Source organism: Canis aureus, chromosome 4 (genome assembly GCF_053574225.1).
Source record: "Canis aureus isolate CA01 chromosome 4, VMU_Caureus_v.1.0, whole genome shotgun sequence".
Taxonomy (NCBI): domain Eukaryota; kingdom Metazoa; phylum Chordata; class Mammalia; order Carnivora; family Canidae; genus Canis; species Canis aureus.
The window spans coordinates 29,839,216-29,852,753 of NC_135614.1; the positions used below are offsets into that span (position 1 = coordinate 29,839,216).

Genomic DNA, 13,538 nt, shown 5'->3' on the forward strand with positions numbered 1-13,538 from the left:
GCTGGCTCTGTGGGTGCGCCTTCTTTCTTCTACAGATTGAGTTGGATTCATAGCTCTCCCTATCATCTTGGGACCATGGACCTGATACTTCGCTTCTCTGAGCCTTGGTTGCCTCTTTTGTAAAATGATGCTCACTTGATTGGATTATTGCGGAGATTTCATGAGAAAAGGCCCGGAGAGCTCTTGGCGTGGGGGCTGGCACAGGAGAGGAACTCGGTACACACCAGGGAGTAGTACTGGGGCTCCTGATTTGTGAGCTGGGGGTGGGGGGGTGGCACCTGCCTTGCAGAGTCATGTCAAGAGCCTACATTCGTGCTGAGAGCAGATGTGGGCTCCCAGTAAAGCCGGCCTGACGGTGACAGTAGTCCTTCATCATGTCGCCATTGCGAGGGGAGGCTCCTCCAGGGGAGTATGTACATGAGACGTCGTTTCCAGCCACTGCCCTCCTGGCACACGTCTGAGACTTAGCCATGCCCCTTAATTTAAAATTAAATTCCCTTTTTCCCTTCACCCCCCTTCCGTCTTTCTTTCCTTCCCTTTTCCTTTCTTCCCTCCTTCCCCCTCCCTTCTTCCCTCCCCCTTCCCTCCTTCCCTCCCTCCCTCCATCCTTCCCTTCTCTCCTTCCTTCCTTCATTCCCTCCCTCCCTCTGTCCCTCCCCCTTCTCTCCTTCCCTCCCTCCCTCCCTCCCTCCCTCCCTCTCTCCCTCCCTCCTTCCTTCCTCCTCCCCTCCCTCCCTCCCTTCCTGGCTTATCTCATCACTGAGGTATATCAACTAGGATACTATCAGCTGCGTTTAGCAGAGGAAACAAGTCAAAATGGCTTAAAGGATAGAGGAGATTTATTTTTTTTTATGTTATAAAAATAGTAAAGTGGTAGTAGAGTCCAGTGTAATCAGAAAGAGTTCAGAGCCCAAACCCAGGCTGCCTGAGGTGGAATCATTGCTAACTGTAGGGCCCTGAGCTGGTTGCTTAACCTTTCCAGGCCTCGGTTTTCACATCTGTAAATGGAACGACCAATAATAATGCCTTTCTCACTGGGCTCTTATGAGGATTCAGTGGGTGAGCAAATGCAAAGTGCTTAGAGCAGTGCCTGACACGTGGTGAGTACCACATTAGCACTGACTGTTATTTATACCGGAGCTCGGATGGTTCAGGGGCTTATCAATTTAGGGACCCAGGGATGTGAGCAAGATACTGGATTTTTTTTTCATTGTCTCTTCTGTCACTGTCACTGTGTCGACTACATACTCAGGCATGGACCCTCATGGTATAAGATGGCTGCAGCTGCACCAAGCATCACTCCTCATACAATACTGTCCAAAGCCGGAGGAGGGAATATTTTCTTTTTTTCTCAGAGAAGAAAGCTTTCCCAGTTGTCTTCCTTTGCATCTCACTGGCTAGAAATAGGTCAAATGTCTAATGCAACCCCCGGGGAGGAGGAGGGTGGAATGGCTGTGCCTGGCTGAGCCTAACTCGGATTCATCTTCCTGAAGCCCCTCATATTTTTACCTACTTGCGGGTCTATAGTGAGAAAGAAGAGGGATGCAATGATAAATCAGCCAACAGTGTCTGACTTGGGGTAACGGGCACAGCCACGTGGCCAAGGATTTGCTGTCATGTCAGGTTGGGCTTTGCAGGCCCTGCGATAATTTTCTGGCTGGTCCTGAAAGCCTCTCTGAATTGGGGAGGGCTGCCATGGAGGCTGAGCTGAAGCCTTATCCATTGTCACTCACGATAACGGCAGCTTCCATTTACCCAATCTCACTTCTTCTTCCCCATAATCTATGAGGCAGGTATGACTTTTATCTTCATTTGCAGGTGAGAAAGCGGAGGCAGAGAGAAAGTGACTAATGGGCCTTAGCAGAGACTCTTGGTGCCTGCCTGCGACCCTCTGGTCTTTCTGGGAGGTCACCTGCTGCCTTGGTGGGCAGTGGCCGCACATGCCGATGGCCTGCTTCGAGCTGCCTGTGTGCAGGGCACCCTGGGAGGGTCTCGAAGTTTACGCGACAACCCCCAAGAAGCGGGGGATGAGAGCTGGTCGGTAGATTCCTAGGTTCCTTGGGGACAGTTCTGAGGCGTGTCCTGCAGGGTCTGGAGGTATGGATGACGATGGTAACCTGCTCATGAAGGCATGAGCCTGCAGCTTCCCTCTTCACTGCCTTTACTTTCTTGCTCCCTCTCCTGGACTTTCTGGGATCACCTCGCCGAAATCTCGGGCTCAGGGGCTGCTTTGCATAAAACCTAACCTGAGAGCCTCATCTACAGGTGCGGAGTGGGTGGACGATGGCCCTGGGGTGCACATCGCCAGGCCGCCGACCTGCGGCCCCGAGCGCCCACCTCTCAGCCCTTCCCTCCTGAATCAAGTGAGAAAGAGCAGCGCTTCCTCCACCTCTGCCCCCTAATCCCACCGTCCCTGGTGAGGTCAGCACCCGCGGTGGCCGGATCTGTGTGGACGATTCCTGTGCAGGAACCCGGCCCGTTGCTTCCTGTGGGTGCAGGCCTGCGGGGCTCCGACAGCCAGCCGCGGTGCCTCATCAACTGCCTGATGGGCCGGGACCAGTGACCTGTGAACTGACTCTGAGGGACAATTCGGCCTTCCCCAGCTGGCTTCAAAGGAGCGATTACGGACCATCCAGGAAATAATACATTTCATGGAAAAGACCGTAATTATGGAGTATTGAGTAAATAATATGTGCTTTTTAAAAGTCTGCAATTATGTATTTATCCTATCTGTAATTAGGGAATTTTTAAAGGGTGCATTATAGGTAATTTAAAAATAAAATAATGACACCACTCAAAACAAACAGCCCCAAACAAAGACAATTCAGGCCACCCCAAACTCAGCTGAGTGATGATTTCAGGAGAGCCGCTGTCCTTGGCTTCGGGGAAACCATATGGCCCATGTTTTTTTTTTTGTTTTGTTTTGTTTTGGTTTTGGTTTTTTTGGCCTGAGTGAGGTGAGCTTGACCCCAACCATGGTTTGACGTCAGAAGTTCGCCATCACTAAGATTCTCTCCTTGACCGGCCTTTTCCTGGATTGCCTCAATCCTCAGGGATCTCTTCCTTGTAGGACGCAGCCACAGGTGGCAACTCGTGCTGGCAGTCTTTCCTCACCTTGGTTCTCCTAGAAGCGTCAGAGTCCAATGTGGTGGGCCACCTGTCATGGGTGGCTATTTAAATTTCAACAAGTTAAAATTTAAAACATGGAAATATTCGGTTCCTTAGTTGTCCTCATTGCATTTCAAGCGCTCAATAGCTCCACACAGCTAGCAGCAATTATACGGGGACAGCACAGGGACAGAACATTTCCATCATGGCAGGAAGTTCTCTCGGACCGAGTTGCTGTAGAATCAACCAGGTGCCTGGGTGGTATAGACCTGGTCTGGACAACTGTGGTGAAGGGAGCTTGTATCCTCCCCACTGGCCTCTTGGTGAGTGTACCCCTGTACATGCTTCTTTCTGGAAGCCTCCTTGATGTCCCCAGTGGTCAACTCCCCATCCTTCCTCTCTTACTTACGACACTCTCTTGCCCTTCTTTTTTCACGCCTGTCTCTCCTACCCTGGGGAGCCCTGTCTCATTCTCCTCCACGACCCTGCATCCCAGGCCAGGATCTAGAATGTTGGTAGAGAGGACCCAGCTCAAAAAATCTCTGTGAAAGCCATCTCCCTTCCTCACGTCCTTGTTCCACAGCTTAGCGTCTACGTCTGTCCCATTGCTCTTGGGCACGTAAACTGCAAACCCAAGTGCAGCATGTTGTGGAAGGCTGTGCATACTACCCACGTGTACCTCGTGTTAGTTGGCACTTGTCTTTGCCCGGCATTGAGGGCAGGCAGCGAGGTGAAGGCACGCCAGGCAGGGTCTAGGGGTGCAGGGTCCTCACTGCTGACTCTCTCCTGGTGATGAGGCTCAGGAGCCTGACCTGGGAACGGGATCGGGGGGCATGTCCTGGGGGTGCCATGTAGGGCTGGTGGAGCCCCAGAGGAGCGAGGAGGTGAGATGTGGCCAGGGTGCTGCCAGACGGACAGCTCAGGTGTGTCGAGGGGGGACCTGGACACGAGCCCCAGCAGCAGAACCTCCTTGTCCTGCTCTTCATCCCCTTGATTCCTTAAGTGGAGCTTTGTAGAAAGATAATGCTGGTCTTGGTTGTGTTAAGGGAGGCCAAGGGCCCAGGGCCCCAGGGGGAAGAGGTCCCTTGGGGCGGCAGGGGGACTGGAGGCTAGATTCTGTCATCCAGGAAGGCAGAGCTCAAGGTCACGGTACCTACAGGCCCCAGCCCTGCCTCTCTCCCTACCAAGGGGCTCTCTGGCCAAGCTCAGCAGGTGCTAAGCTGTAGTTATTTTTCCTTTTCCTTTTTTTTTTTTTTAAAGGGAAGCCAGTTTATTTTACCTCGGCCTTCCCGTCTGTGTCCTGGAGCCAGGGATGACACCTTATTTGCTGAGACCCACTGTGTGCCTGGCCCCATGGGGCCCTGGACCAGAAGCCAATGCCTGTGGGATGAGGGGATGACGGGCGGGCGGCTGGGCCCGGTTCCCCTGTGACCAGGGCGTGAGCCACAGCCCCGAACCAACCCCTCTGCGCTTCCGGCTCCTTCACCGAGAAATGCCCCCTCACGGACGTGCTGCGGGAACCTCCAGGGCGAATGCAGGTGAGCAGATGCTTCAGTTTTGAGTTGAAAACTCTTAGAGTTTTGCCGCATTAGTGTATGTGTGCATCCAGAAGTAAAAGTGAGAGAGGATCCGAGGGTGAAACTCATCCCCAGCGCCTCCCCCCGTCCCCCGCCCCGTCCCCTCCTCCCGCTGAGCTGGACTCGGCGACCCGAGGGCCTCTGCAGATACGGGGACCTTCAGGGCAGCCCAGACCTGGGTCTCTTTCCCTCCGTTGCACGCCAGCCGTAGCCTGCTGAGCGCACTGCTCTGCGCTTGGGGTTTCACGTGGTGTTGGTGCATCTGCGAGAAACTTCATGTCTTTCGAAGGACAGTCGTCCCGGAGGTGCTCCCGAGGTCCTTGAGGGTGGGATTGGGCGGCCCCCGCTGAGCACAGCATGGCTGAGCCGGGACCCTGGGGCCCAGCGGAGCACGATCTCGGCCGGCGTGGTGGCTTCTGTCCCCACATCTGCAAGCTGGGGACAAGAAGACCTCCTTTCTGGGGGGGGGGGGGTGTTGCCAGGATGCAGGAGAGGCCCCGGGCGGACCGTGCCTCGCACATAGCAGGTGCTCAGGGCGGAAGCGGCTGGGTAAGAGCGCGGGGCGCGAGGGCTGCTCTGAGGCTCGGCGCTGCCCTCCAGCTGCGGAGGGGGCAGGGCTGGCGGCCAGGTGCCCGCTCCAGGTCGCCTGCACCTCCTCACTTGTGTCCCGTCGGAGGCCGGGCGAGAGGTAAATCCTGCCCGCGTAGCAGCGGGGTGTCTAGCAGGAACCTGTCAGGTCCGATCCGGATGCCGAGTCGGGTTGTCACGGCGGAGGCTGTGCCAAGGCAGCACGCCGGCCCCCGCCCAGCTCGTGTCCCCGCTGCCGTTTGGACAGGCTTACACGTCCCCGCCAACCCCCGGAGGCCACCAAAGCTGCTCTCAATGTTGGGGAGGCCCCCACGTCCTCTCGCTGCCCCCGTGTGCCCCTGGTGTGGAGACCCAGGCAGGACGTGTGCACATGGACCCCGCTCCCTTCCAGCCTGTCACCTCTGGTGTCGTTGTAGTGCCCTTGCCGCTCCCCTGTCCCCCCTGTCCCCCCGACCCGTCTTCCTCCTCGGCTCCGGAGTCACCGACTCACAGACTCCCCTTGATCGTCTCTCCCCTGGCCCACTTCCCCCTCTGCTCCCTCAGACAGGGTGGCTGCCTCTGCCCCAAACTTGCTGGGCTGGATTGGACTCGTGGGGTGTGGCCCAGAGACGACCTCCAGCCCCTCTGAGAGTTTCGGCGCATCCTTCCTGTCCTTTGCTCCCTAGTGGTAGCCTCACATCCTCCAGCCCTGCTCCCGACTGCCTCTCCCTCCTTCCAGCCCCTTCTTTTACCAGATACCAAGCTCCAGGTGGGCTGCCCAGGACACCAGGGTTCCCCAGGTGTCATTTCCTTCGGGGACCACAGTATAGTCTCACAGCTGGGAGTGGCCGTGGGAGTCCCACTGTGCGCCCTCAGATCCCCTGCTCGCTGTGCACTTCACCTCCCCAGTCTCCGAGTCCTCATCTGAGCACCGGAGGAATTGTACCCACTTCTGCTAGTCAGACGAGCACGTGCTCACCAATGACCTTGCAGGGCACCTGGCGCAGAGTAAGCCACTGATACGTGCCAGCTTTAGTGTCACGCTGCTGGTCTCCTGATTTCTATCTCAGGAAGAAATCGTCTGACTAGCATCCCACCCACCACGTCGAAGAGAAGGCAGCCTAGTAGGGGACAGCGGAGAAGGTAGTGGCACTTTATTTTCTGTGGGAAAGATCCTATATCTAATTCATTTTACTCCCTCCAGGCCTCCCCACTGCCATCTGGGCCCAACCACCTAATCCCTCCCCCACAAAAGGGATTCCCAGGCTCCCAGAACCCTGACACATAAACCTCGGGCCCTTCAGGCAGGTGCCAGCCACAGGAGTAGTGGGTTTACAAGGTAAGGGTGTATAAGATGTGACAGGCCCGGAATTAGCAATGCAATTCCTCTGTCATTTTTATCATTGGCCCCTGCAGGGAGGAGCTGATTAAATGGATATTCAACTCTTTGCATTAATGTGCATCCAGCTTCAATTTGCATTTCATTAGCTGCACAAAAAGCATAATTTTATTATTTGCCGTTGGAAAGCAGATCTCTGCTAACAAGCAGCTACACGCTGTTACTGAAATATGATGTGACTGACTTGCTCTGCTGTCTCGCTCGCGCTGCCGTCCTTGCCCCTCTGCAGACTCCGGCTCCCTTTTGAGGCGTGGTGCAAGGCGGTCTTGGCCTCATCGTGGCAGGCTGGGTTCCCGTGCTAGCCCCGACCCCTCAGAGGGCTTCTCTGCCTTCCCTGGATGGCCAGCTGGGGACCCATGGGTCGCATTTTCTGAGGCATCTAGGGAGGCAGGGGTCGACTACTACCGTCGCCCCGATAATCATATAACAATGTGACCACTGCGCCGACAGTAATTCCACCATCATTAGACCACCACCAGTATTCACATGGTCGTGGCTGTCACTACCACTTTCATCACCTCCATCACCATCACCTCCTCCAGTTTCACCACGTTGGCCCTTCAGTAGCCACCACCATCACTATCACCCTCTCCTCCTCCTCTGCCACCATCATTTCCACTGCCCTCATCCGTGTATCATTTCCACCTTCTCTACTATCTTTCCTCCTGTCACCCCCACTGTCATCAACTCCATCATTATCACTTCTACTGCTCCTGCCATATTGATATGAGTATGGCCACAACCATTACCATTATCACCATCACCATCTTCACCTCCACTCCTACCTTCTACCCCCCCACCACACAATTGTCACTAACCCCACCACTCTGTTACTACCACCCCAATCATCTCCATCACCACCATGACTGTCATCATCACCAATCCCATCATGACCATCACCATCATCTCCTCCATGCCAGTTTGTTCCTGGTGATGGCCATTACCGCTGTCATTGTCATCAACTCCATGGCTACTTCCGCCACTGCCACCACCTCTACTCCTACTACCACAGCCATATTGGACACCACCCTCCACCATCATCACCTCTGCTGCTACTAGAGCCTACCACCTCCATTGCTGTCACCACCACTACTCTCGTTGCTTCCTCCATCCCCATACTTTGACCCCCACCACTGATTTTTATCATCAGCACTCTCTCCATTGACACCATTGCTATTATCATGATTACCATCACCGTCCTTGTCATCTCTACCAACACCAGTGTCTCCGTTTCCCCCACGACAATGAGTTTCTTGGCCCTGCGTGATGTTGATGGGGTAAGCAGACTGAATGGAACCCTTGAGGGCCCCCCAGGGTGCCCCAGAGCAGGGCCCACCAATGCCGTGAGGGGATCTGGAGATTGGAGCAAAGAGAGGTGTAGTAAAACCCGTTCAGTGAAAAGATGACTTTGGAGCAGATAGAACTGATCGCTGATTAACCATGGGGCCTTGAGTAAGTCACATTTCCGAGTCTTAGCTTCGTCATCTGCAAAGCAGGGCTCATAATATCCTCTTCACTGAGTTGCGTCTGAATTCAATGAGAACGCTTCAATGTGGACGCTGAGGATGTGCAGAGTGGACACTGTTCTCCACACAGATCCCTTTGGGTCTCCTTTAATGGGTTTTTCTTGTCACCCAGCCCTGCCCTGGCCCAGCTTCTGCATGCTGCTTTCCTGTAGCTCGCAGTTGCAAGCTTCTTCGCAGGCCCACCTTTAGGTTATCCCAGTCACTTCACCCAGAGGGGCTGAGAGCAGGAAGCATGCCCTGAGTCATCTGTAACCAGTGTCCAGCGAGGCAAGGAGTGTAGAAGTCCAACTTCTTTGCTTTGGGGTGGGGCAACCTTGTTGGGTATAACTCTACCCCAGAGCTCTGTGCAGGGTCAGGCCAGGCCGGGGCTCCCCCTGTGTCTGTATCATTGCGTGGCTACCTTTTCATCTTGCTTCCCCTACTCCCTTAACAGGTTCTCTTATTAATAAGAACAAGTTATTTTTTTTTAAAGATTTTATTTATTTATTCATGAGAGACACAGAGAGAGAGAGAGAGAGAGAGGTAGAGATACAGGCAGAGGGAGAAGCAGGCTCCATGCAGGGAACCTGATGGGGGCCTTGATCCCTGGACCCTGGGATCATGACCTGAGCCAAAGGCAGATGGTCAACCACTGAGCCTCCCAGGTGTCCCTCCCAAAAGCAAATTTGTAAGACATCACCTGCACCCAAACCTTCCTCCTGGGGTCTACTTCTGACATGGAACATAGCAGGATTTCAATGCACACCAGCTTCTCCCCTCTGCTCCTCACATTCCTCGAGGGCGCTAGGTCACAGAGGGTTTTCACACGTGCTGTTTATTGGAAGTGTACGCTGACCCTGGCCGTTTCTTACAGCAAGAATTATTATCCCCATTTTGCAGACATAAAACTGAGACCCATATGCAAGATCATGGAGCTGGTGAGATGAAAATGTGGGACTTGAAGCCTGTCTTCTGAATTCCAGCCCAGCCCTCTTCCCACGGGGCTCATGGGGGCTCAGGCCTGGGACAGCATCTTTGGACGGTGATAATGGGTCGGTTGCCAGGTAGCAAGTTCTGACTCCATTCCGTTTTCTCACATCTTGAGCACAAAAAGAGTCACCAACCATAATGGGCTCACCACAGAAGAAGGGGTGGCCCAGCTGGCTTAAAAGGAAGACCATGCAGTGAAAGTGACCTGCTTTCTGCCGGCACGCAGTGTGACCTTGGGCAGACTGCTTCATCTGTCTGAGCCCTAGTTTCCCGTCTCGTCCCCCCAGCCCCTTGGTGAGGCAGGGGCTGTTATCATCCCAATTTTTCACATGACTGGAAGTTGTAATAGATGTTCTGAGAAGGGAAGAGAGATCACAACAGACGATGAGATGCTCTTGTCTCCCTCCCCCTGCTCAGGAATCCTCTGTGCCATGTCTCTGACAAAGGACGTCTGGCTTCAGCTCAAGTACTTCTCCACGCCAGGGACTCTTGTCGCACTCTTGCGAGGTGGGCCTTCTTGCCTCCCACAGAGCGACGGACCTTCCTATGATTTTCATTCACTGGGTCGGGTTGAGTTTTAGGGGTTGCTCAGAATGACCATGCCCTTCAGGGATTTGAAGACAACCTCCTATGTCCTTGAGTCTACTCTTTCCGAAACTGGTCCCAGTAGGAGGGGGTAGGACAGTCCCTTCCACATCACTGCCCCCCACCCCCACCCCATTCCCGCATCATTTCATTCTGCACCTGTGCACACCAGCTCTCCATCAAGGAGCTCACGATAGCCTGTCAGTGCTGTTTGTGTCTGACTCCCCCACGGGTGCTTTTTTGAGGGTGGGGACCTCATCTTGGTTCTCTTTAGAATCTATAGGGTCCTGCCCTGGCCCGGAGGAAGTCCATAAAAGTAGCATAATAAAAGTGGTTGTTGGAGTCAGGCCGACTTGCATTCAGATCTCAGCTCTACTGCTTAGTCTTAGGCAAGGCACTTTGCTCCCTGGAGACTCAGTTTCTTCATCTGTGAAATGGGCCTGGTGGTATCACCTACCTCCCAGGGCTGTGTGTGAGGCTCAAATGGCATCATGAGTGGAGAATGTCAAGTCCTGTACCCAGCCCTGTACCCACCCAGCAGTGAAACACATCTAGAACTGAGAAGTGACCCACTCTGCTTGAACGGGGTAGCTGGAGCTGGACATGATCCTTGGCAGGGCCGGGGGAGTGGGGTGGGGGGAGGGTCTCTGAGCAGCCCAAGGTGTTCTGGGCCTTTCACCTGCCTGGTCCCACAGCATTCTCACTCGGCCTGGTGCCCCGAGGTTGGCTGTCTCCCAGGGGAGTCGCCAGGTGGGAGAAGGCCTCGGGCGGCGGAATGCAGATGGAACGGAGTGGGCGAGCTCCAGCGCTGAATGCTGTGGTTTGAATGGATACACGTCTCCAGACTTCAAGGCAAGCATCTCTGGCCAAACCCACTGTGGAGATCCTAAATTGGCACCCTGTGGAGTGAGCTGTCTGATTCTACAAAGGCAGTATTTCTGGTTTTCAAAGGAACTGAATAATTTAAAATGCACAAGACAAAAAGTGGGATTAAAGCGATCTGATAGGCTCTCCAGGCTGGGGTATCAATTATACACACTCAACTCGTAAAGCCTTATTTGTGAGATTCAGAATTTATTATCTGTCTGAAGCACTAATTACCAGGTTTTTCTCTTTTAGTCTTACAGGTCTCTTTTCAAATTTATTTTCTCGCTCCCTCCCGCCTCCCCCACCACCCCACTGGGGCCCAACGAGTCCTGTTCTTAATAGGGATGCCCAGGCACTGCTGACTTGAGGAAAGACAGAGGGAGATGTTTGGGTTTGGCTTGTCCCACTCTGGGCGCTTTGAGGAAGCAGGAAGGAGGGCAGGAGGACTCTGTGGTGTTACAGGTTAAGAAAGGGACTGTCCCATTTTAAGATTTTGTCCAAGTCGTGTATGTGTGTTGACAAAGAAGGCTGGTGTGCTTTGCTTGTCCTTTCCCGTGTAACTCGTCTTCTTCCGAGCTAGTAACCACCCTGGTCTTCTGCTTGCCTGCCTACCTGCCTGCCTGCTGCCTGCCTGCCTATCTGCGTGCCTACCTGCGTGCCTACCTGCATGCCCACCGCTCATTCAGCTCCGATGGCAGCTGCCCTCCTACGCCTTCTCACAGAGGTTTCACATGCCTGGGGCACGCTATCGATTTTGTCATCCTGAACAATCCTACCCGAGTCTCCCATCCCAATGGCCCTCAGAGGTGACAGCATTCGATGCCTGGCCCCCATCTCATCCCAGGCCTTCGTTTGTCACCATCCTCAGGAAGCCCTTCCCATCTCTCCTCAATCGCCTCCATCTATGGTCTCCCTCTGCGTTGGTTTGCAACTTTGTTTTGGCAGATTACACCCCGAGAGCTTTTAAGGAAGGATCCATGAGAAGCAAAAACTTGCCTTTCTGAAAATCACTCCTGATGATTCAGTCGGATGTGGAATCCAGGGTTGGATGTTTTCTTTCAGAAATGGGAAGAATTTTGAGGCGCCTGGTTGGCTCAGTTGGTTTAGCATCTGTCTCCAGCTCAGGTCATGATCTCAGGGTCCTGGGATGGAGCCCCTGCATCAGGCTCCATGCTCAGTGGGGAGACTGCTTCTCCCTCTCCTTCTGCTCCTCCCCCTGCTCATGCTCTCTCTCTCTCAAATAAATAAATAAAAATCCTTTTAAAAAAAAAGAAATGGGAAGAATTTTCGCTATGATCACTTGGTACCCAATGATGTAAAGACGTCAATGCCATTTTGCCTTCTCCGTCTTTGCATATTACCCGTTCTTGGTTTTCTTGTGAAAGCTTAAGGGAGTTTGGGGTCTCCTCGTCGGAGTGGGAGATTTCAGAGCTGACCTTGCTCTGCTGTGCTGATGCTCTGTTTTATCCATTGTGTGGAGCACTTAATGGAACTTTTACTTTATAAACTCATGCCCTCTAGTTCTGGGAAATTTTCCCAAATTATTTCTTGGATGCCTTCCTTCCCCCTGTTTCTTTGGTTTTATCTTTCTGGGAACTTGTAATGTGTATATCGGACTTCCTGGATTCGTCTTCTAACTTTATCTTTTTTTTTTTTTCCTTTTCCTTTGGTGTCCTTGACCTTCTTTTTGAAATCTTCCTTCTGTTTTATCTTCTAGTGGTTTTACTGAGCTCCACCACTTTCTTTTTTGATACTTTATTCTCAAATCACTCTCCACACAGCCCCCGAGTGGTTGTGTGGAAATGTGGGCACATTGTATTGAAGACCTTCTTGGTTCTCCATGGCCTGAGGAAGAAGTCTCTTGTTCTTGGTATGACTGTAGGCCCTGCCTATTTCTCTTGCCTCATCACATGAAACCTCTCCATGTAACGGAGGCTGCAGCTGCTCCAGCCAACTCACCACACTGGAGACATGAAGCCATCTCTTACCTCCATGCCTTTGCTCAGACTGCTGCTTCTGCCTAGAATTCTCCTGCCCTGGCTTTGGCCTGCCTTCTCCATGGAACTATGAAGTCCTTGAGGGTGGGAGCAGTATTATAGTCATATTTGTTTGTCCCATTCCCACTAAGCCCCTGGCCCGTGGCATGTAGGCATTCAACTGATATTTGAAGATACTTGATGAACACATGGTGTTTGTTGAGTGGACTTGTAAACCTCTGGACTAGACTCATGGGAGTCCACGGATGAGTCCAACCACAATCCCTGTCTTTGGGTGATTATATAAAGTAGGGTGAGTCCCAATTATGTTTATATATATGTGAGCGCACACATACATACACATCATGTTTGAACATGGCAGACTGTGATCAGTGCATTAAGAAAGGGATACACACTATGCAAGGAGAATTATTTGAAAATTTTATTTATTTATTCATGAGAGACACAGAGAGGCTGAGACATAGGCAGAAGGAGAAGTAGGCTCCCTGCGGGAAGCCTGATGTGGGACTTGATCCCAGGACCCTGGGATCACGACCTGAGCCAAAGGCAGACGCTCAACCACTGAGCCACCCAGACATCCAGTGAAAGGAGAATTTTTGAAAAAACAAACTCTTAGCCAATCTATTTAAATTAAACTCCAAAACTTTTGTAAGAGGCATGGGAGTGTTTACCCCTTGGAGCAGCACGTAGGCTTGGCCGTTTCTGTCTGAGCCTCTGCCTTTCTGGGTGGACTTCTCCCTTTGGTCCCTGCCTCCATCTTTCTGGGCTGCTCTATCCTTCTCTTAAGGACAAGTTGAAACCATTTTCCATTTGCTTCAACACTGAGCAGCAGACTGCAGTTTCCAAAAATTCCCCTTTTGTAAAGCAGAAGCAAATTGAGAAGAGCTGAATTCTTGAGGTTTCGGCTAACCTTAGTGCCATGGTGGCATGTGTACTCTGTCCA

The 13,538-nt window shown here is 52.8% G+C and overlaps 1 protein-coding gene and 1 long non-coding RNA gene across 3 annotated transcripts in view; both read left to right on the top strand.

The window, feature by feature from the left end:
• Positions 1–13,538, top strand: part of RPS24 (ribosomal protein S24) — a 402,261-nt gene that overhangs the window by 159,321 nt on the left and 229,402 nt on the right. The window lies entirely within an intron of this gene.
• LOC144311837 (uncharacterized) lies at positions 6,124–10,896 on the top strand. The gene is made up of 3 exons (XR_013377338.1): positions 6,124–6,395; positions 9,057–9,653; positions 10,427–10,896. It is a non-coding gene; the product is annotated as an uncharacterized LOC144311837 (long non-coding RNA).